Genomic DNA, 25117 nt, shown 5'->3' on the forward strand with positions numbered 1-25117 from the left:
AGAAGCATTATTGGAACTAGACACCAAGCTTGAGTATTTTGTGGAAACAAGAATAGAAATTAGCAACTACCAATATATAGTAAATAATAAGTATGACTCTTTAAATTTACTGGAAGCATGTCAATTGGTAGAGATGATAGAGAAATTCAAGAATAAACATCCGAACATCATTTTGGTATAGAAGGGAAGAAAACCCAAATGTTGGAAATTCAATTTTGACACTTGAAGTTTTTTTGGTTTTTTGGAACCTGAAGCCAAGGTGCGTAGGTGTGCAAATGCACTTTTCATAGAGGTGCACCGATAGTTTTGAAGAAGAAGAAGTGCATTGCCAATTAACTTCCAGTTGCTATTTTAGAGCATTCCATGCACCAAAAATACATTTTGACAACACTTCAACTCCTAGAAATGTCTAAAGAAGGCCAAGCTTCAATTTTGAGAGTTCCTAGAGACTTCCCAAATTTTTCACAATTTCCTTGTTATATACTTATTCTTTCATTCATTTTTCTCATGTAAAGGCTCATTTATCCATTAATGGATAGAAATAGGGGGAAAAAACCTACTTAGTACCATTTTGAAAGTCAGTTGTTATATAATTAGGTTTGTTTTATTATTTTTTAGCATAAGTTTTCAATTAAAGAGCTTTCAATCTTAACACAAATGGAGGATATAATTTCTTATAAATATAGGGATGTAATATGTACTCTAGGTGGTTATTTTGATGTAATAATATATGCTATTGGTGCTCTCATTCTAAGTAGTAAATCTTTTCAGAGTGTGTTATTTTTGTGAATGCATGTTTATGAATAATAATGGAACCAATAGTTTTATTATGTTTTTATAATTGTGCGACCATTTAGTCCAAGTGTTTTCCTTGTGTAAATGAATTTCACTATTATGATGAATTGGAAAAAGGATCATCTTTGTTCGCGCATAGTGTCTTGTCTCATGTGAGCATACTATCCATGACCTCACGATTTATGAAACATGAAACATCTTTTGATTATTATTGAATTTCCTATAAGTTATATTGCATTAGTGGAGTTGAGCAAGCGATGCTCCTAATTTCATTGGTTTCCTACTCAATCCTTTTGATAATTTAATTTGTAGACATGTTGTTACTATTGGATTATGTTCATTAGGAATTTCCCTTTCAGATATTTTCTTTAATCTCTCATTACTCTATCCTTTCATTTTTGTTTCAAACATTTGGTTAAAATAGGAATTCATATAATTTCACTAATAAATTGCATTCATCATAAAAATATAAAAATAGAAAGATATCTCTTTTGTGGTTACATTACAACAATAGGTTGTGCAAGATTGTTTCAAACCAAAAAATCCCTCCTCATGAAAATATACATTTATCTTCAATTTCATTACCCAGTCGATAGAAAAACCCACTTAGAACCTTAGAGTTGGTTCTTGATAAGATTTAAAAGAGAGGGGTTTGAAAGGATCCTTGCCATTCAGCATCATGCAAAATGATAGCTCAACAAGTCAAAAGATTTGGTTCAACTAAACTCTCTTTACTCTTCCTCTGACCAACCTTAGAAATTTGTGAATCATAGTAGGAAATTCAAGCAGAAGCAACTTGATTTTGTCAACAAAGTATCTCACAACCTCATTAGGTTGGATGTGGGAGGTAAGAAATATGGGCCTAGTAAGAAGAATAAAAAGGAGGTTCTAGAGTCTTCCAGTAAACAAGATATTGCACATGGAAAATAAAGAACCATGCAGGAGATTTGTTACCCTAGTTCTAAATTAATATTATACCATGGAGTATAAGAAGATTGAATGCCCCTCACAAGAAAGATATTCTGAGGAATCTGATTCGAGAACATAAACAAGATGTGTTGTTAATCCAAGAAACTAAGATGTCAAAAGCCAAAGTTGAAGTCCTTTCTCTCTGAAGAATAGAAAAGTTGTAGGGTGTGACTTTGAAGGGGCCAGAATTGGTGTGGTTATCATCAAGAACAACTTTCTTATCCAAGGTGAGGTTCTTTTGTCTGAAAATAATATTATTTGTATTAAGTTTTCCCACATAAAAGAAAAATTCTCTTGGATACTCTCTAATGTCTATGCTCCTAACTCCAAGAATGGGAAAATTACTTTTCAAGATATATTGGGGTCTTTTAGAAGTTTTATTTAATTCCCATGGTTAGTAATGGGAAATTTTAACTCCCCATTGAATGAAAATGAAAAAGTGAGGCCATTTCTCCCTAAGCTCTTTTGGATGGTAGGATAGATTTTATGGAATTTATTAATCTTTATGCCCTACCATATTTGAATCATCAAGGATGTTCTTATAGAAGATGTTGTTGGTGTGGTAAACTACTAGAATTGCTATTGGTTCTATAGGAACTGCTATAGTCATTCCTAAACTGACCTTATATATCATAGGGTGTTGCTTCCTAAACATGTGACCCTACTATCTATAGGCTACTACCCTTCCTTAAAATAGTGGGGCAGCAGGGGTGGGGCTATGGGTTGGATCATCTGAATCCAATAAGTTGACAATTCTATGCCTTATCCATCTATTTATTCCTAACCATAGGAAGGGAAAGCTTCTCATATAGGTAAGGTTGGATAGAGCTCTTATCTCAGGTGATTTGTTTAATTGTTTCCACTATACCCTCTCCTCCATCACCAAGATTGGCATTGACCACTTCCCAATTTCACTATTGGTTGATCCTTTTATGGTCAAGCACAATTTCTCCTTCAATTTGGAAATGATGTAGCTAGAACATTCTTCCTTTGATTCTGTTGTCATGGACTAGTGGAACATGGAGATTGAAGGTTCAGCTATGTTCATGATAGTTGAAAAACCCTACTTCATTATAACTAAAGTCAAAGTTTTGAATAATGAGACTTTTGGGGATATATTTCTTTTTAAAAAAATCTTAAAATTGGTCTAGATGAAGGTCAAAAACCTATTTAAGATGATGCAAATTTTCAAGATTTTGAATGCAAGAAGAAAGAGATGTTGGTGAAGTATTAAAATATAGACCAAAGAAGATCTTTATTGGAGACAAAGATCTAGAGCTTTCTAGCTAAAAGTTGGAGACCGTAACACTAGATTTTTTCATCTCATAGTTTCTAAACATAGGGCCTCTAAAAGAATTTTGGATATTTCAACTCACTAGGGATGTCCGTTCTAATTGGATATCCCTAAAAAAAATTGGACTTTTTCTTCAATCTATTGAAAAATGAGGTTAATCTTTGTCCTAGCAATAATAACCATATTTTGGATTCTATCCCCTCTCTATTGGATGAGGATACTTATACAATGTTGGTTTCTATTCCATTTGTGGATGAAATTCAAAAAATTTTATTTTCTTTTGAAGGTCAGAAATCCCTAGGATTTGATGGGTTCCTGATGTTATTTTTTCAACATTATTAGGATGCAATAGGGTCAAAGGTAAGTGCAATAGTTTAAAAAAAATATTGAATCTATGAAATTTCCTAGTGAACTTAATAATAGCTTCATTATTTTGATTCATAAAAAATAATGTCCTAGAATAGTGGAAGCCTTTAAGCTAATTACTTTATGTAATTCTATTTGTAAGGTGTTTTCTAAAGTTCCAACCTCTAGTTTAATTTCAATTCTCCCTTCTATCATTTCACCTCAATAGAATGGTTTTGTGTTGGGTAGAAAAGATTTGGACACCATTATCAAAGTCCATGAGGTGATTCATTCAACTATTTACATTTAAATTCCCAAGGTTTCCTCCTTAAGATGGTGTTGCAAGATTTTTGGAAGCATGAATGCTGATGATATTCCTATGGGGGAATATTGTAGATATGTTACTATGATGGTATGTTATATTCATGACTAAGTTTTTCATTGATGTCAACATAGCAATTTTCTATGGTATCTGATAGAAGAACAATAGAAATATCAAGTTGGTATGAATGACTAGTTGAGTATTATAACTATCTGAGGTTATGAGAGATACTTTTGAGTATCTATTCTATGTAGTTAACATTGGAAGAAGAAATGATAAGTTTCGAAGAAGTTATGTAAGTTTTGGTGATGTATGTTTTGAGATAGAGTTTACAGAGGCATATTTTGGTAAACTTTTTATATCTCTTAGTAGAATTGTTATTATGAAAATCAAGGTTGAGGATATGTAGTAGACATGTTGGCGATAACATAGCTAAGCTCGTGCATCATAATATTGTTAGAATTCTTTTAGAATAACTGAGAGGGGGGGTGAATCAGTTATTCAAGGTTCAAATGCCCTATTAATACCTTTTTAATGAATCCATACCCTTTTCATCTGTTCAAACTTAAATCAGTGATATAAGCAAATTATTGTAAATCAACATGCAAATTTAAAACATTCAAGATCAACACATAACACAATGATTTACGTGGAAACCCAATTTGGGAAAAACCACCAGTAACATGCTACTTGATTCTCACTCTTCTGAAGTGATGCCCTATTAAAGGCTTACAACACACTGTTAAATGTGACCTTGTTAGAGGATTTCACCAAACTGTTAGGAATGGGCCTGATTAAAGGTCTTTAGAACATTCACTGGAATGTCACCCTGTTAAAGGATTTATCTAATGGCTACTAAACCAACCTAAGTCCATAGGATTTATCTTACTATTACAATTGCTAGAAAGTAACGATATTGGTCTTTTGATCTGAGATAACTTACAACATACTTCGCAGATTTCAGATCACTCTTTCAGTTCAATCCTTATGCTTGGCTTCAATCACTTGAGCTCTGACTGCTTGTTTCCCTCTCAAGCTTCGTTTCCTTGAGTCTTTTTACTCATTCTGCCAATACAATCATTCTTGTGGTCATCTATTTAAACAGAGTTCCTGTGCTTTCTTCTCCTTAGCACATTCTGCAGCACTTCATGCTTTTATGCTTGACCACGGCTCTTTCTCTCACTATCCCCTCTTTTCACTCTATTTTTTATTAACTTATGTCTTCTTATATAGAAGTTTGATTTTCCTTTTGCCGCTCAATTTTCTTTTCCAATCTTAGGGTTTCAAAATGGATTAGGTAGGATACAATGTATCTACCCCATATCTTGTTCTCTTCTAGAAACTTCCCCAGTTGTATCTAAAAAATGTTCTACATGGTGCTCTATGCCACCAACTCATCATTCTTATCTTCCTTTTAATTCACAGATTTCTAGATAACAACTTTGTTGGCTTAGATCTGACAAATCTTCGATTTCCAAAATAATGCAGCAACTCAACATTATTGAGTTACTGGTGCTCGGCACCTATACCTGCTCGGCACTTGGTTCTGCTCGGCACTTGATTCTGCTTAGCACTTGATTCTGCTCGGCACTTGATTCTTCTCGGCACTTGGTTTTGCTCGGCACTTGATTCTGCTCAGCACTTGATTCTACTCGACACTTGATTCTGCTCGACACTTGATTCTGCTTGGCACTTAGTGCTCAACACCTGAACTTGCTCAACTCTTTAACTAGGAATTTTCTCAGCTCTTACTAGCTTGCTTGGCTCCTTCTCTCTAATGAACTTAGTTTGAGCTTTACAAAAGACTTAGCTAAAACCTTAGATCTTTGATATGTTTCAGTATGTCATCTAATACATTGTTTTATTAATGGCTTGACTGATCCTTGTACTTCATTACAACATCATAACTTCAACCTTTCTCTAGATGTTCTAGTTACATCTTATTGATTGCCTCTACCTTGACAATCAACTAATTGATAGTATTTGGATCACTAAAGCAATTGTCATCCCTGCAAGTAGCAAGTTTGACATCAATGAAAAAACAATGATTGAGGACATTCTTTACCAGTTCCATATATTATTCCAACAACTTTTCTTATGATCATTTCAATTATTTCCAACAAATATTGCATGTATAGAAAGTTATTAAAGTTGCAAGGTAGAAGACTAATGTTATCACTAAGTGTAGTGTGTTCTTGATGTGGTCCTATAATAATTAATTGAGAAAGTCTAATAGCTGACTCAAGGAGTTATTTTATGGACTTGGTATAAAGCAAGGACATTTTCTTTTATCACAATATGGATTTGTATGGATGAGGATGATATTTTTAAGCTCAACATGAGTGGAATGCAAAGTTGAGTAGAGCAGAGTAGAAGTGAAGGAAACTTCATTATCGAGGTTATGTTGAGTGATCCAAGGTTTGATATTTGTATCCAAGGTTCATGACTAGTCTACAAGGTCTGACAGTGTTTGGTTCACTTGAAAAAACAAAGGAAAGAAGAACATAAAATTAAATTATGTGTTGGAGTAGTGAGCTCTTCTTGTAGTTGAAATTGCATGTTTGGGTAGTGGGCTCATCTTGCATACATTGTACTACAACTCCTAACAAGATTAGCACAACTCCTAATAAGGTTGGAATCTCCTAACAGGGACTCTATGTACTAAATATTGTAATAGACTCCTAATAGGGTCAATCCTCTAACAATGAATATTTATATTAATACATCATTTTGTGGGCATCATTCCTGCTGGGGTTTTCCCTCTGATCAAGGGTTTCCTTAGTCAACACATCTAGTGTAATTGTCTATGTGCACCTTATTAAGGTTGTTCTTTACTTTGGTTGAATTGTTAAGTTTATTTAAAGAAGATAAATTTATTAATTTTTGGATAAGTGATTCACCCCCCGCCCCCTCCTTAGTTATCTTGGTGGACTATTGTTTTTAACAATTGTTATTAGAGCATCAGGTCCTTGAAGATAAAGCTTAACAACGTTAGGAGATCTGTGGTGAGTTATTTTAGAAAAGATATTCCTAAATTTGATGGTGAAAATTTTGACACAGAAGATATAAACTTTTGGTGAGTTATTTGAAGAAGACATGAAGATCAAGGAAGGTATTGATCTAGTTATGAAAAGAGAAAAAGAAGGTATGGAATTTTTTTCTTGTTGGATATGTAATAAGTTTGGTCATTATGCATCTATATGCCCTAAGAGATTAAGGAATATTAGAAAGAGTTCACTTTCTAATAAAGATGAAGAACTATGTTTGATATCTCGAGTTGAACATAAGAATGCAGATGAAGCAGGTAAAGATGATTATTAGAAACAAGCTATGAAAGAGGAATTGGATCAAATAGAAAAGAGTGAAAAATGGAAATTGGTCCCTAGATCGACAGAGAAGAATGTGATAGGAACTAAATGAATATTCAGAAAAAAGATGAATGAGAAAGGTGAAGTGGTAAAAAAAAACACAAAATTGGTATGTAAAGGTTATTCACAGCAAGAAAGAATAGACTATGGTGATAACTATGCTCCAATGGCTAGAATAGAAGTAGTAAGATTATTTTTAGCCTATGCAGCACAAAAGAAATTCAAAGTGTATCAAATGGATGTCAAGTCAACTTTTCTAAATGGGGAACTTGAAGAAGAAGTGTACATTGAGTAGTCTAAACGATATCCTTTGATAGATGACAAGGACATAGTATGTAGATTGAGAAAAGCATTGGATGGCTTGAAACAAGCATCAAGAACTTGGTACGCAAGGTTGGATGAGCATTTGACAAAGCTTGGATATAACAAAGGTATGGAAAATAGTAATCTATATTGGAAATAAATTAATGATGGTTTGAGGATTTTGGTAATATTTTTTGATGATATCATATATGGTGGAAATGATGAAGAAAGTAAGAAATTTGTAGAAAAAATGAAGAAATAATTTGAGACAAGTATGATAGGAGAAATGAAATATTTTCTAGGATTGTAGATTGTACAGAATAAAGAAGGAATCTTTATTTCTTAGACTAAGTTCTTGAAGGATTTACTAAAAATGTTTGGTTTGGAAACATGTAAACCCATTGGAACACCTATGGTCACTAGACACAAGTTATCTACAAAAGATGAGACACCTACTATTGAGTAGAAGAAGTACAGATCTATGATAGGAGGTTTGTAATATTTGACTCACACAAAGCCAGATATAGAAAATATAGTTGGAATTGCTATGAGATTCCATGTTGATCATAGATAAGTACATTATGTAGCAATCAAAAGGATATTTAGATAATTGAAGGGAATATCTGAGTTCGGATTGTGGAATGATAGATCTAATGATTTTACTTTAAGTTCTTATATTGATGTTGATTGGGCAGGCAACATGGATACTAGAAAGAGAACTAGTGGTAGAGCCTTCTTTCTTAGAGGAAGATTGGTTTCTTGGTTAAGCAAGAAGTAGGATTGTACATCACAAAGTATAGAGGAAGTAGAATATGTTGCAGTAGAAAACAATTACAATTGAGTTGTTTGGATGAAGCAAATGTTGAAGGATATAAGGATAGAAATCAATAAACCTATTGTCATACATTATGACAACACAAGCACGGTAAATATGTCTAAGAATCCAATGTTTCATTCAAAGACTAAGCACATTTCAATTAAGTATCACATGTTGAGAGAGAAAGTTGTAGATAGGGAAATTAGATTGGAGTATGTAAGCATGAAAGAGTAGATTGTAGATATATTTGCTAAGCCTCTTCCAAATGAAATTTTTGAGTATTTGTGAAGCATGCTATGGGTTATGCCCCTTCCTACATTAGAGTAGAAGATGCAAAAGTGCATTGGTCTGGTGTAATAGAGCATCATTGTTTGTTTGGACTGAATGTTAATGCATCCTATATGGGAGAGTATCTGTGATGGAAAAAGTCATCTAAAACTCTTGTTGATGTTATTTTGAATAGTATCTTTGGACATTTGAGCTAGTACAAATTAGTTGCTGCAGAGTTTGATGCAGTAAAGTTGGTTGCTGAAACCTATGACATTGATGTCAATGGAGAAAAAGTTTGGCATGAAAATAGTATGTTTGGAAGTTTTGCAACATGACATTTGGAAGAAGTTTAGAAAGAAGTACAACATGGAATGACAATTTGAAAGAAAGCACAATGAGGTATATCAATGGGGAGAATGATTCGATGGAGGGATTTGAAAAGAAAGATGAACAATCTTTTGTTGGTATTCTTTGAACCGAATGTTTTTCATCTATGTTGCCATTAATGCCAAAGGGGGAGATTTTTTATAAGCATGAATGGTGATGATATTCCTATGGGTAACTACTGTAGATATGTTACTATGATGGTATGTTACATTCATGACTAAGTTTGTCATTGATGTCAATATAGTAGTTTTATGTGGTATCCGACAGAAGAACAACAAAAATATCAAGTTGGTACAAACAACTAGTTGAGTATTCTAATTATCCATGGTTATGGGAGATACTTCTGAGTATCTAGTATATCCAGTTAATGTTGGAAGAAGAAGTGATAAGTCCAGAAGAAGTTATGCAATTTTTGGTGATGTTCTGAGATAGAGTTTACAGAGACATGTTCTGGTAACCTTGTTATATCTCTTAATAAAATTGTTATTTTGAGAATTGAGGTTGAGAATATGTAGAAGACATGTTGGTGATGTGGTCCTATAATAATTAATTGAGAAAGTCTAATAGCCAACTCAAGGAATTGTATTATGGACTTGGTATAAAGGAAGGACATTTTCATTTATCACGATATGGATGTGCATGGATGGGGATGATATTTTTAAGCATCACAAGAGTAGAATGCGAAGTTGAGAAAAGTAGAGCAGAAGTGAAGGAAATTTCATTGTTGAGGTTTTGTTGAGTGATTTGAGGTTTGATATTTGGATTCAAGGTTCATGGTGTGGTCTACAAAGTCTAACAGTGTTTGGCTTAGTTGACAGAACAAAGGAAAGAAGAACATAACATTAAATTACTTCTTTGAGTAGTGAGCTCTTCTTGTAGCTGAAATTGCATGTTTGGGCAATGGGATCATCTTGCATAAATTGTACTACAACTCCTAACAAGGTTGACACAACTCTTAATAGGATTGGAATTTCCTAATAGGGATTCAAAGTCACCTAACAAGGACTCTATGTACTAAATGTTATAATAGAATCCTAATAGGGTCCATCCTCTAACAAGGAATATTTATATTAGTACATCATTTTATGGGCATCATTTCTACTAGGGTTTTCCCTCTAAATAAGGGTTTCCCTAGTCAACATATCTAGTGTAATTGTCTATGTGCATCTTATTATGGTTGTTGTTTACTTTGGTCGAATGGTTAAGTTTATTAAAGGAAGAAAAATGTATCAATTATTTGATAATTGATTCACCCCCCTCCCCCCCCTCTCAGTTATCTTGGTGGACTATTTTTTCTAGCAAATGGATCTACGAAAGGCCTATGAAAAATTTGATTGGGAAATATTTATGTTCCAACTTTTGAAAAAAATTGGCTTTGGTGATCACTTCAATCAACTTGTTGCCTAATTGATTATACTTCTTCATTTGTAGTTATTATTAATGTTTCTTGATCAATTTTTTTAAAATCATCTAGACGATTTCAAGACAATGTGATCCTCTCTCTCACACATTATTTTTGTGATTATGGTAGAGACCATGGGAAGATGTGTTAGTTCTTGAGTGTTTGAAGGATTGATTGTTGGTCTTAAGCCTTCCTATGACAATCTCACTTGACCTCATGAGCAATTTCTTGATTACTTGATCATGATGGGAGAATCTTTTATTAAGGAATTTAAAATTTTTATAGATTGTCTTTAAGTGTATAATAAGGAAATTGGTCAAAAGATCATTAGAGAAAAACTCAATCTTATTTGTTAATAACCCTATACAAAGGGAGTTGATTAGGGAGTTAGTTAAAAGAATTAAAAGGAATGTTAACTATAAGGAAATTAAATTAAATTCAGATGAAGCCTCTAATGATAAAGATAAAAGTTTGAAAATAATGTAGGAAGAAGAGAGTTATTTCTTTCGTTGGTCGGTGGAAAAAAAATTTCAACTACCAAGTACCTATCCTTCCCCTAATTTTCTGCATTTTGAGGAGATGAAGGTTATTTCACATAAAAAGAGGAGAGGGGAGACAAGATTCTAGAAACTAGTGAAGAAGACAAGGAAATCGAAAAAATGGAGACAAGGGAAGATGAAGATGAGTAAATGATAAAGAGGCCATGTGCTATAAATCCTTTGTAGATAATGTCACTCATGATGTCTATATTAAGAAAAATAATTTCCCTATTAATGTGGCCCCTAAAGAGTCTAAGAGAGGTGATTTCCTATTAAAAACATAGTTAGTACAGAAGAGGTCCATATCAAATTAATGGAGGAAGACTCGAAAGATATTGATATCTAAGTTGCACTTGGTGTGCTCCAAATGGTAAAAGCAATTTTAATGTACACTTTTAGAATGGAGCAATGGAATTTCAACTTCATTATAAAATATACTATTAATTATATATCCTTGAATGCTAAAATAAAGGATATTGAGAAAAATTTGAATGGGGAAGGGAATGGTAATGTTGTTGATAATGTGGAGGAGAAGATTCATGGTCTAGTCGATAAAATTGAGAACTTCAAAATAAATACTTCCATGCTGGTCAATAATTGCCAGAAATTGATGGAAGCCTTAGTGGAAAATATGAATAAAATTACTAGAAATGTTGATATATAGGAAGAAAACATTATGGTTTTGGACTTGGATGAGGCCAAGGGCATGGAAGAGATTTTGATTAAGAAGAGCACTAGGTTTTCTACAAGGAAGCTAAAGCTGAAGACTGTTGATCAATTTGAAGAGAGAGTCAAAGTAGTTGCCAAGAAGATTAAGGAAAAAGAGGAGGAAATGACACTAGAGCCATCATAATGTTGGCTTATTTGTTTATTCTTTAGGTTTTTAGCCTTTTAAAGTTTTTCTCGCATAGTTTGTGATTTGGTTTTGGTGCTAGTTGTAATGTCCCTACTACTAGGGTTAGCTTGGGACAAGTATTGCCTACAAAATAAATATTAGAATTTAACAATAACAACTTTAAATATACTATTTGATGCAAGAGAATCTTGCATTAGAAAATAAAGAGAGAGAGAGAAAATTAATGGAGGAGAGAGAAAGTGACAAAAATTAGAGAAAAATTAAAATTAAAATAAAAAATAGAAAAAAGGAGTAAAAGAGGAATTTCTATTTTCAAGGTGCATAGGTGGTGTAAATAGAAAAATAACTAAAAATGGTCGTCATTCCATTTATCAAGGTGTGTATGTGGAATTCTAGAATTTCATGGGCATTTCAATAAATCATGCATTTAATATTTGTTAGGCCACATGGTGGTGCTTAGTTATATTTGGGTGGGAATTTAATATTTGTTATAAGGCATTTGTATTTATCTTTTATCCCACATTGGTTGTGTTTGTAACACCTTGGGTGGTAAGTGCTTATTTAAGCAAGGCATATGAGCATTTCTAATCAAGCTTCAAGGTGTGATCTCTTCTTAGTGGAAGCTTGGAGAGGAGGAGGAAGCAGAGGAGTGCTTTTTCTTGAGTTTGTGGATAAAGTGCCAAACATTAGGTAGTTTACAAATGGATTGTGGTGGATTTGCGAGTTTGTGAGAAGGGCTAGTGGTTGCATTTTGGAAACAAGGAGATTGTTTGGTGGGCTTACAAGTACTAGTTGGATCTTCCTTGGAGCTTTCTACCAGAGTATGGATTTGGAATAGCTAGTGTTTGGATTGGATCTTGAGGGATCTTGTAGTACTATTACTTGCTTTGTGTTTGGCCATAATTGGGAAGGCCTTACTGCCCAACACATTGCATGCAATCAGCTATATCTATGAATAAATTATTGTGATTTGGCTTCAAATCTTGCATTGTTGTTTTTTTTTCATTGTGTGGTTATTTTCTAGGGGCTAGGACATCTTGTTTGGGGATTCTCCTACCTTGCACTATGTCAAGTGGTATTATTGTGAAGGTTATTCCTAAGCATGTAGACATATTGCTGAAGTTGAGGCAGTTTGCACCAGGGCCTCAGGATGACATGCAAATGGATCTATGGTTGTGAAGATGGAAGATTGGTTTTGTTTGGGAAGATTGATCTATTAGTGATTGGTTGAAGAGGTTTTGCAAATATCTTAGAAGATGGCTTTGAGAGGATTGGACCTTGGGATGATTGTGAATCTCCATGATATAGTGGAGAGAAGGATTAATGAGACAATAGCTTAGGTGGATGTTGTTGTGGATGACACTTTTTTTAAAATAGTTGAGAAATAGAAGAAGGAAGTTTTATGCTAGTAGAGTTGGAGTCTACCGATCCAAAAGAGAGTTATCTAGCCGATTAGAAGACTTGTTTAAGAAAGAAGACGGCATAGCAAGGTTGAGGTGAAAGAGGTTGGTTTTGTTGACCAATTTGTGAAGTCTGATATAAAACTTGGAAAGAAACTTGAGGCTATTGCTAAGGGTATTCCTAATGTTATTGATGCTAGGATGTAGATTGGTTTTCATGATTAGTTGATTGAGTCTGACATGGAGATTGCAGAGCACTCAAGCCTAGATGATGTGGTTGTTGTTGGTGGTGACTTATATGTTGCAAAGCATCTTGTGTGAGCAATGAGACCATTGGTATTGTGATTTTGGAATGTGTTGATGGAGATCTACATCTTGTTGTTGATATGAAGTTTATTACTACTGATGCGGATTCACTAGTTACTGATGTGGATGAGGGTTTGTTGTTGAAACATTATGTTTAGATTATTCCTATGAGTGAGCATGTTGATTAGATGGTTGAGATTCTGGTGTTTGACATAATGATGCAGATGTGGATGATTTGGATGTTGGTTTTCTTATCCCTGATGAATTGGAAACCTTTGTTGAAGATGAAGATGGTTGTAGATCTCTTTTTTGGCATCAAAGTGGGAGACATATTTTTTCTATCTACATGGGGATTTTGATGCAAGAACATCTTGCATTAGAAAATAAAGAGAGAGAGAGAGAGAGAAAAATTCAAAAAATAAATAATGGAGGAGAGAGAAGGCTACAAAAAATAGAGGAAAGATAAAATAAAAATACAAAATAGAAAAAAAGGATAAAGAGAGGAATTTATATTTTCAAGGTGCATAAGTGGCATAAATAGAAGAATAAATAAAAAAGGTTGTCATTCCATTTATCAAGGTGTGTAGGTGGAATTCTAGAAGTTTGTTGACATTTTCTTAAATCATGCATTTAATATTTTTTGGCCCACATGGTGGTTCTTAGATGTATTTGGATGGGAATTTAATATGTTTTATAAGATAATTGTATTTACCTTTTATCCCACATTGGTTGTGTTTGTAACATCTTGGGTGGTAAGCGCTTATTTAAGCAAGGCATATGACCATTTCTAATCAAGCTTTAAGGTGTGATCTCTTCTTAATAGAAGCTTGGAGAGGAGGAAGTAGAGGAGTGATTTTTCCTGAGTATGTGGATAAATCGCCAAACATTAGGTAGTTTATAGAAGGATTGTGGTGGATTTGTGAGTTTGTGAGAAGGGCTAGTGGTTGTAGGGTGGTCTTACTAGTACTAGTTGGATCTTCCTTGGAGGTTTCTACCAAAGTAGGGATCTAGAATAGCTAGGGTTTGGATTGGATCTTGAGGGATCTTGCAAAAGTATTACTTGCTTTGTATTTGGCCATAACCGGGAAGGTCTTACTACCCAACACATTGCATGCAATTAGCTATATCTATGAATAAATTATTGTGATTTGGCTTCAGATCTTGCATTTTTGTTTTGTTTTCATTGTGTGGTTATTTGCTAGGGGCTAGGAAATCTCATTTGGGGATTCTCCTACCTTGCACTATGTCAAGTGGTATTATTGTAAAGGTTATTCCTAAGCATGTAGACATATTGCCGAAGTTGAGGTAGTTTGTACTAGGGCCTTAGGATGACATGCAAATGGATCTATGGTTGTGAAGATGGAAGATTGATCTTGTTTGGGAAAACTAATCTCTTAGTGATTGGTTGGAGAGGGTTTGTAAATATCTTAGAAGATGGCTTCGAGAGGATTGGACCTTGGGATGATTGTGAATCTCCATGTTATAGTGGAGAGAAGGGTTAATAAGACAATAGCTTAGGTGGATGTTGTTGTGGATGATAGTTTTTTGAAAAGAGTTGAGAAACAAAAGAAGGAAGTTTTATGCTACTAGAGTTGAAGTCTACAAATCTAGAAGAGAGTTTTCTAGCTAGTTAGAAGACTTATTTGAGAAAGAAGATGACATAGCTAGGTTGAGGTGAAAGAGGTTAGTTTTGTTGACCAATTTGTAGAGTCTGATATAGAACTTGCAGAGAAACTTGAGGCTATTATTGAGGGTATTCCTAATATTATTGATGTTAGGATGTAGATTGGTTTTCATGATTAGTTGATTGAGTCTAACATGGAGATTGCAAAGCACTCAATCCTGGATGATGTGGTTGTTGTTGGTGGTGACTTATATGTTGCAAAGAATCTTGTGTGAGCAATCAGACCATTGGTGTTGTGATTTTGGAATGTGTTAATGGAGATCTACATATTGTTGTTGATATGAAGTTTATTACTACTGATGTGGATTCACTAGTTGCTAATGTGGATGAGGGTTTGTTACTAAAACATTATGTTCAGATTGTTGCTATGACTGAGCATGTTGATTGGATGGTCAAGATTCTAGTGTTTGACATAATGATACAGATGTGGATGATTTTCATGTTGCTTTTTTTGTCCCTAATGAAGTGGAAACCTATGGTGAAGATGAAGATGGTTGTAGATCTTTCTTTTGGCATCAAAGTGTGAGAAACATTTTTCTATCTACCTAGAGAGTCTGATGTGGGAGCATCTTGCATTAGAAAATAAAGAGAGAGAAAATAAATAAAGAATGGAGGAGAGGGAAGGTGACAAAAAATAGAGGAAATATAAAATACAAATAGAAAATAGAAAAAAGGAGAAAGAGAGGAATTTCTATTTTCAAGGTGCATAAGTGGTGTAAATAAAAGAATAAATTAAAAAAGGTTGTCATTCCATTTATTGAGATGTGTAGGTGGAATTCTAGAAGTTTGTTGGCATTTCCTTAAATCATGCATTTAATATTTTTTTGGGCCACATGGTGGTGCTTAGTTGTATTTGGGTGGGAATTTAATATTTGTTATAAGATAGTTGTATTTACCTTTTATCCCACATTGGTTGTGTTTGTAACATCTTGGGTGGCAAGTGCCTATTTAAGCAAGGAATATGAGCATTTCTAATCAAGTTTCAAGGTGTGATCTCTTCTTAGTAGAAGCTTGGAGAGAAGGAGGAGGTAGAGGAGCAAGTTTTCCTAAGTCTGTGGACAAAGCACCGAACGTGAGGCAGTTTACAGAAGGATTGTGGTGGATTTGAGAGTTTGTGAGAAGGGCTAGTGGTTTTAGTTCAGAAACAAGGAGACTTCTTGGTGGGATTATGAGTACCAATTAGATCTTCCTTAGAGGTTTCTACCAAAGTATGGATATGGACTAGCTAGGATTTGGATTGGATCTTGAGGGATCTTGTAGAACTATTACTTGCTTTGTATTTGGTTGTAACTTGGAATGCCTTGTAGCCTAGCATAGTGCATGTAATCAATTATATATATGAATGAATTATTGTGATTTGGCTTCAAATCTTGCATGTTTTTTGTTTCTATTATGTTATTATTTGTTGGGGGCTAGGACACCTCCTTTGGTGATTATCCTACCTTGCACTACATCAAGGCTAAGGGCATGGAAGAGACTCCAATTAAGAAGAGTATTAGGTTTTCTACAAGGAAGATAAAGGTGAAGACTTATGAAAAAATTAAAGAGGGAGTCAAAGTAGTTGCCAAGGAGATTAAGGAAAAGAAGGAGGAGATGGCATTAGAGCCATCATAATGTTGGTTTATTTTTTTATTCTTTTGTTTTTGGCCTTTTAAAAGTTTTACTCGCATAGTTAGTCATTTGGTTTTGGTGCTAGTTGTAATGTTCCTACTACTAGGGTTAGCTTGGGACAAGTATTGTCTACAAAATATTAGAATTCAATAATAAAACATTTAAATATACTATTCCACCCTCTAATCTAAACCCCAACATTACAAACTGCTATAGATTGGGCTTACTAGCCCTCATTTATTTGATAATCTTCTATGGAACTCACCCATTAACGTTCTTCCAAAAGAACCACCTTCACAAAGTCCTAAAGCTACTAGTACTCAACCTAAAGAGCATGAAGTCAAAGATACAACTGCTAAGGTTGACACTTCAGTAAGTACAACTGCAGGGGAGACATCAAAAGAGAAAACTAGATAGAAAGATACCTATGTATCTACAGCACAAAAGACAAGGTGCATTGCCTAAGATAACTATCATTGATCAAGGTAGAAAAGAATAGGACAAGGAAGGGGAGAGCCCTAAGGAGAAGGAGTAGCAGACAATTCAAACATTAGCCAACCTGCCTAGAACAGGGCCTCCCACTGAAACTTCACAGCACCGAGCTCTATAGTACCATTGCAGATATTTGTACCAAGCTCGAGTACTACCAAGGTTGCAAAGGTACTTCACTATGGAGACCCTACTCTTGATGAAGAGATAACCATTCCTAGGTATGACTTTGACACCATGACCATTGCCCAAATGACTGAAGTGCAAGAGGCACTTGAAAGGAAGAAGAAGAAAGAGGTACTTAGGAATGAGTATAAATAGAGGCAAGCATTAGTAGAAATTAAGGATATATTTATAGATGCTTTCAAATTACAGGTACATGATGAAACAAAGCCCATAATGGAGCAATTAGCCAATATATTGGACCAGGTACAAAGTGAAGACCAAGAGACCAATGTAAAACTAATGAAATGGTTTGAAAATAAATTTCAAGGGAAAGTAAACAAGAAAATTGTAAATGAAATAGCACTATCACAAGTTGAACTAGCTAAGAAAATTGAAAAGGTCAAACAGGTACTTGAGAATATATTCTCACTATACAAAAAGTTGTGTGACTTCTCATATTTCACACAAGAGACCAACCAAAGGATAATGAACTTGGAGAGGAATCTGAATATTTAGAGCATGCAGCTACCTAAGGATCCAGCTCAAAGTGAGAAGCATTTTTCTCAAATGCTTTGTACTCAGAAGGAATTGGTTGAGTTGACAATAGAAGAGAGCACCATCAAAGCCAAATTGCTTCAACTTCAATCTTCCATCACCTCACACTTGGAAATTCTCCATAAAGAACAAGCCTATGCAGAAAATGTTCTAAATAAATACCCTAATTTGTCTACTTTAGATGGTCTTGTTCATCTTGCTGTAGAGACTGCCATCCAACACAAATCTCTTGAAATTTCTTTAAGTAATTGGGATGCCTCTCTCAGGATGATTATTGAGGTAAATAGTACATTTTTGGCGAAATATGGTCATAACCCTTAGAACCCTTTGACATAAGTGTCAAAAAGGGGGAGATAAAGAGAATGGGGGAGATATAATGTTATATCAGCATGAGACATATATAGCACAAAATTTTGGTAATTTTGGTTAACAAGACAACACAGTTAATGGCACAATCAACTCAGGGGGAGTTACAATAATTTTGAGGTATATATTGTAAGTTACAAAATTTTGATCAAGTTTTTTTTAACCTCTATATATATACTAATAAGATTAGTGAATGTACTCATAAAGTCAGATAAATAATGCTTAGTTAAGTGTTTTTGACACTCATGTCAAAGGGGGAGATTGTTAGTCTTAGAATGGTTTTGACATTTGAGTGCCAACACACTTAACCACTTTCTGCATTGAAGCCAAGCACACTATGTATGTTGAGCCACAACATGTGCTGAGTCAGAAAATCCAACAAGTGCCAAGTGATCTTCAGGTGTCGAGCAGCCTTCAGGTGCTGAGTGAACATCAAGTGCCGAGTGACTTCAGGTGTCGAGCATGATAGAGGAGCCAAGCTATATTTAAGTGTTGATTCACAGACGATGCCGAGCAAAACAGAAATGCAACAGGAGCTGAGTGAGATAGTTTTGTTATATTTGTCGAGCATAAGAAATTAGTAAGTGTCAAGTAACACAGAATGCACATATGAGTTTGTAACTTCACTAATTCAGATGTAAACTATTTTTTTGGCCGACATTGAAGGATCTAGAAGGATCAAACAGATAAGATTGAATCTTTTATTTTTTCTATGCAAAATATATGCAACCAATTAGAACAATGAAGAAGGCATGCAACCAATAACAAAAGTGCAAGGAATGAGTGAGAAACAAAGATTTAATATGGATCGTAGATCCACATCTAACCCTAAGTCTTCGAATGTCTTTATAAGGAAGACAAAATCTCATTGTATGTGAGATGGATGGAGTGTATGGGAAAAATATAGTGGAGTTCAGAGTGAAGAGTAAAAAGACTTAGAAGAAGAGAGCAATAGTTAGACATTCAGTTGATCAGAACGAAGCAAGGGATACGAACAAATATTAGATCTTAGAGGATCAAGGTCAAAGAAAGTAGATCAAGTTCCTGTATTCAACAATCAAGGATTGTAAACTATTAGGTTTATTATACCTAATACTCTTTAGCCATTTTATTAGAAAGGAAACCCTATGTTGATAGGTTAGCTTAACTGCTATTTTATAGAGCCTTTATAAAGGTCATTAAATCTTTTAATAGGGTAACACTTCATGTAAAGTGTTTGTAAATCCTTTAACCAAGTCACTATTGACACAGTGTAAAGCCTTTAATAGGGTAGGCCTTTAACAGGGCAGACCATCAGAAGTGGTTAAACATTATTGCTGCAGTAATTTTGTGGGTATCATCCCCACCCCAGTTTTACCTTCTTATTCCTGGAAGGTTTCTGGGTCACCAAAATCTCAAGTTTTATGTGGTGATGCATGTTTTTTTTTCATGGTTGTTTGATATGTTTACATGCATGCAATTTACTTTCAGTTAAAAGTTTTAGTGGTTAAAGTGCAGTGCTTCTGATTCACCCCCCCTCTCAGAAGCATTCTTCTCATTTGAATATTCCAACAACTTTCTAGATTTGTAAAATTCAAAATTTCACATTGCTTTAGGGAGACTAACAAATTAGTATATTTGCTTGCTAATAAAGGGGTTGCTTTGGATAAAGGGTTGATTGAATGGGATCCAACATCATTGGCCAATTCATTGAAATTTGATATAGATTTAGAATGGGAGCTAGGAGAAGTCTCTTCACTTAGTATCTGACAAATATCTAGGGGGTTATTGACTTCTCACATAGCATTTTGGCTTTGAATTTTCTTCCAATTTGTTTTTTGTATAGATTCTGATTGTTTCTCATTGAATATATATTATGTTTTTAGCTACAAAGGGAGATTTTCTTCACTACTTCTTTCCTCATGGAGCCTTTTTAAGTAGTTTAGAATAAAATATAATGGCCTCATCCATTTTTTTTCCAAAAAAAAGAACATATAAATAACATACCTTATAACTTGAATAGTTATGTCCACCTTTTATGAGTTATCCTTTGACTTTTTAATACTCTTTATTATTTTCCCACTTGGCATGTGAGAGAAATTTGAATGGGAATAAAAACTATCACATTTAAGTCTGACTAATAATGTTTCCTTTTACTAGTTTCCATGTTGATTTAGGGGACTCCCCTTAATACCATAAACTCATAACAAGAAAAAGAAACAACAGAAAATGCGAGAAATAGAATATGGACTTCTTATTATCACCACAAATGTGGAATTACATAATTCTTAATTACAATATACTAACCCAAATGGGCACCTTCATTACAGTAATCTCTAAGATAGTGTTGCGAACACCCAAAGCCCCCTAGATAATATTTCAGCCTTTCTTAAATAGGTAGTTTTATGTCACTCGAGAAGGTTCTAGATGCTCAAACTTAATACCTAGGGCCAACAAACCCTAAAAATACACACAGAGTTGGCCAAATACATCTTTGAAAAATTATGTAGAAATTTCAGTAGCCCAACTTCCAAAGGCCATAACTCAAGAACCATTTCTCTAATTGGCTATTATAACCACTTTTTGGAAACACCAACTCCTAATCTACAAACTTGGAACCACGCTAGTGCCCTTTCGTTGAGTTTTTGGACCTCATCGAGGAATTCTAAGGCCTACACCGGTTAGCCTAAAGAATTTTCTACAAATTTTTCCACTAAAAATCCACAATAACTTCTCTAATACCTAAGCTAGAACAATGAGATTTTTATGGTAAGCTTATATCTCTATAATGAACCTTCCTGAAGAAAATGAGAACATTCTGAGCTTGTGTGATAAACTTACTAAAAATAGCAAGTTCCCATAAATAGCAACCACCCTATCTACTAGTCCTTATTAAAATAGAGAAGACTGAAAATAAAATATTTTTTGTTGATGCAAGATTGCCCTTACAGCTAGGATTCTCTTACATCAAACACCTAGGGTAACTTGAGAAGTGGCCCTGTTACACCTCAGGTGTTCAGAGGAAAACCAAGATGGTTGACCTCCTCCTTTGCTAGCCATGATGAATCTGCAACTAGTATCCCTTTCCATTTGACTAGATATTCCTCATAAGTTCTATTTTTGGTACTTTTTCCAATACGACTATCTAGTATCTCCTCAATCTCCTTGGTAGACAAACTATCTATTGGTATGCTCCACTGCGCTTCTACAACTTCATTTCCATCACCTCCTTCATAATAATCTGTCAAATCTGAAATATTAAATACTGGTGGAATATTCAATTCAATAGGCAACTCCACTTCATACATATTTCCAAAATCATGCCTCTTCACTATCTTGCATGGTCCAAACTTCTTCATCTTTAGCTTATTATATCTACCTACTGGAAAACACTCCTTTCTCAAATGAACCAAGACTTCATCTCCAATCTAAAATTCCTTATATCTCCTTTTCACATCTGCCTTAGCCTTATACTATGTATTCATCTTCATGATGTGCTTCCTAACTTCCCCATGGACATTCTTCAAATGTTCATCAAAATCTTCTGCTTTAGCACTACATAACTCTCCCTTATCCAATTTCCTCAATTTAGAAACATTTTTTGGGACTACTCCCATATACAATCTGGAATGGTGATTTACTAGTGCTCCTATTGACAGAATTATTATACGCAAATTCTAGCTATGGTAAAATCATATCCTATCCTTTTGGTTTATCGCCAACCAAGCATCTCAGCAAGTTTCCCAAACTGTGATTCACAGCTTTTGTCTATCCATCTGCCTATGGATGATGTGATGAATAGAACTTCAAATTTGTCTTCAACTTCTTCCATAATGTATGCTAGAAATACCCAACAAATTTGGTATCTCGATTTGAATCTATACTCTTTGGCAAACCATGTAATCTCACCACTTCTCTAAAAAACAACTCTGCTACATGAACATCATCACTAGTGTTCTTGAAAGGAATAAAATGTGTCATATTTGAAAACTTGTCAACCACCACAAAAATAGAATCATGCCTGCATTGTGTCCTTGGTAATCCAAGAACAAAATCCATGCTGACATCCTCCTATAGCTTCTTTGGTATAGGTAATGGCTGATACAACCTTGTATTCTGCTTCACTCCTTTTTCCATCTGACATACTTGGAAACTTTGTACAAACTTTGAAACATGTTGCTATAACTATGGCCAGTAATAATTTTTAGCAACCAAATCTATAGTTTTATCTCTACTAAAATTTCTAGCCAATCCTCCACTATGCTTTCCCTTGATGAGGTTCTCTCACATTGAACTTCTTGGAATGTACATCTAGCTTCCTTTGAACAAACCTTGGATCATAAAATCCTACCACTTTTCCCTGTCAAGTGTAACAGGTTATGTACAAGCCTTCCATGCTTCACAAAAATAAGGATCATCTGGATATAATATACTAAGTTCCTTGAACCCAACCACCTCTATCTGCATTCCTATTAGTGAAATTTGTCTTCTACTAAGAGCATCTATAACTTTGTTAGACCTCCCACTTCTGTATTTCAAAAAAAATGTATAACTTTGTGAAAACTCAACCCACTTTAAAGGCCTTTGGTTCAATTTTCCTTGACTATTCAAATATTACAAAGCTTGATAATTAGTATACAAAACAAACTCCTTGGAAAGAAGATAGTGTCTCGACTTCTTCAATGCTTGAACTATAGCACAAAATTCCTAATCATAAACAAAATATTTTATTTTTGCATCATTCAACTTCTCACTGAAATAAGCAACTGGTCTACCTTCTTGGCTAAACATAGCTCCTATTGCAGTACCACTAGCATCACAGTCTACCTGAAACACCTTGCTAAAACAAAGAATTGCTAAAACAAGCTACTCAGTAACTTTCTGTTTCAACAAATTGAAATTCTTATCTGCTCCTACATTCCACTTAAACTCTTTCCTATCTCCTCTCATTGTTTTAGTCAAGGGTCCACAAATACTACTAAAACTTCTTATGAACTTTCTGTAAAATGTAGCCAATCCATGAAAAGATCTTACTTTTGTCACACTCCTTGAAGTAGGCCATTCAAGGATAGCCTTCACTTTCTTTGGGTCCATTTTCAAACCTTCTCTTCAGACTACAAATCCCAAGTATACCAACTCCTTTACAAAATTGTACTTCTTCAAGTTTATCAATAACTTTTCCTCCCTCAAATTTTCAAACACCTTTCAAATATGAATCAAATGCTCCTCCAATATCTTACTAAAGATCAATATATCATCTAGGCAAACAATGACAAACTTACCTAGAAACTCCTTCAGTACCTCATTCAAGTTCTCAGTGTATTGGTTATCTCAAAAGGCCAGACTAACACTCATACAGTCCTTCCCTTGTCTTGAAAGTAGTCTTCCACTCATCAACTTCTTTGATACGAATCTAATGGTACCCACTCTTCAAATCTATCTTTGTGAAATACTGAGCTCCACTCAAACAATCTATAATATCATCCATCCTCAGCAAAGGAAATCTATGCTTGATGGTGATCTTGTTGATAGCACAAGAATCTATGCACATCCTCCATTCTCCAACCTTCTTTGGTGCTAACACTACTAGTACAACACATGGACTCGGACTCTCTCGAATCAACCCCTTTTGCAACAACTCATGAACTTGCCTATTCAACTCTTCACTTTCTGTTCGTGTCATTCTATGTACGGCCTTGTTTGGAAAGCTAGCTCTCGGAATCAAATCCATCTGGTGACTAATCTTCCTCATTGGGGACAATCCATTAGGTACATTATCTAATACAATATCAAAAAACTCTTCCAACATATCTGCAACTTCTACAGGTACCTCCTCTACTTCTTCTTTACTATCTTTATGAATTATAGCAAAACACATATGCTCATGTTTCATACTTTTAAAAAATTCATTTCCATCAACAAAAAATATTCTAGTAGTACCACGTACCTTTTTTTCTTTATATTTCAATGACTTCAACTTATGTATCACTCCATCTTTAGTTAGAGTGTAGGTATTTGCTCACCCATGATGTACATCATGCCTATCAAATTGCCATGGCCTACCCAACAACATATAACATATGTCCATAGGTATGATATCACATAGTACTTCATCCTCGTAGCTTCCAATCTTGAACTTCACTAAACACTGCTCATTGACCATAACCTTATGGTCATCTTGCACCCAAGCAATACGGTATGGATGTGAGTGTTTCTCTCTCTTCAACTTCAACTTGGAGACCATCGTTTCTAATACTAGATTGTCAGTACTTCCATTATCAATGATCACATCACAACACTTATCTTCACATCTGCACCTTGTTCAAAACAAACTCCTTCTTTGATCAAGTACATTCTCACCACTTAGCAAGACTCTTTTGTTAACTAGGACTTCTCCTCTTTCAAAATCTTTAGAATGTGAGGATATGGCATCTTCATCAACATCTACAACTCTCGCCTGACCTTCTATTCTTTTATTTTTCCTTCCTTGGCACTGGGTACATTCAAATTCTCTATGCCCTTCTTCTCCACAATGAAAACATTTTCCATGGAAGCCTCTTCCTCTAGATCCTTATCATCTACCTCTTCCTCTCTAATCTCTATTGTTCTGGTCATAGAAATGATTGGAATTATTTACCCTTTGGTCCTAGTTGCTACTTCCAGCCTCATCTTTATTCTTCTGATCATCATTACAGCCTCCATAAGATTGTCCACCAGATCTTCCACAATGACCTCTTCCACTATGGGTAAAAGTACAAACTTGTGTCACCCTTTTACAAAGGAAAAGGCTAACAAAAGTATAATTGTTCAACTTCAATAACATAAATCATGTATTATTATTTAGAATTTGAAAATGCAGTAAATGAATGAAATGTGTAGAAAGGGATGAAGATTA

The sequence above is a fragment of the Cupressus sempervirens genome, chromosome 10 (assembly GCF_028749045.1).
Source record: "Cupressus sempervirens isolate cs-2001-9-10 chromosome 10, ASM2874904v1, whole genome shotgun sequence".
In the NCBI taxonomy this organism is placed as follows: Eukaryota; Viridiplantae; Streptophyta; class Pinopsida; order Cupressales; family Cupressaceae; genus Cupressus; species Cupressus sempervirens.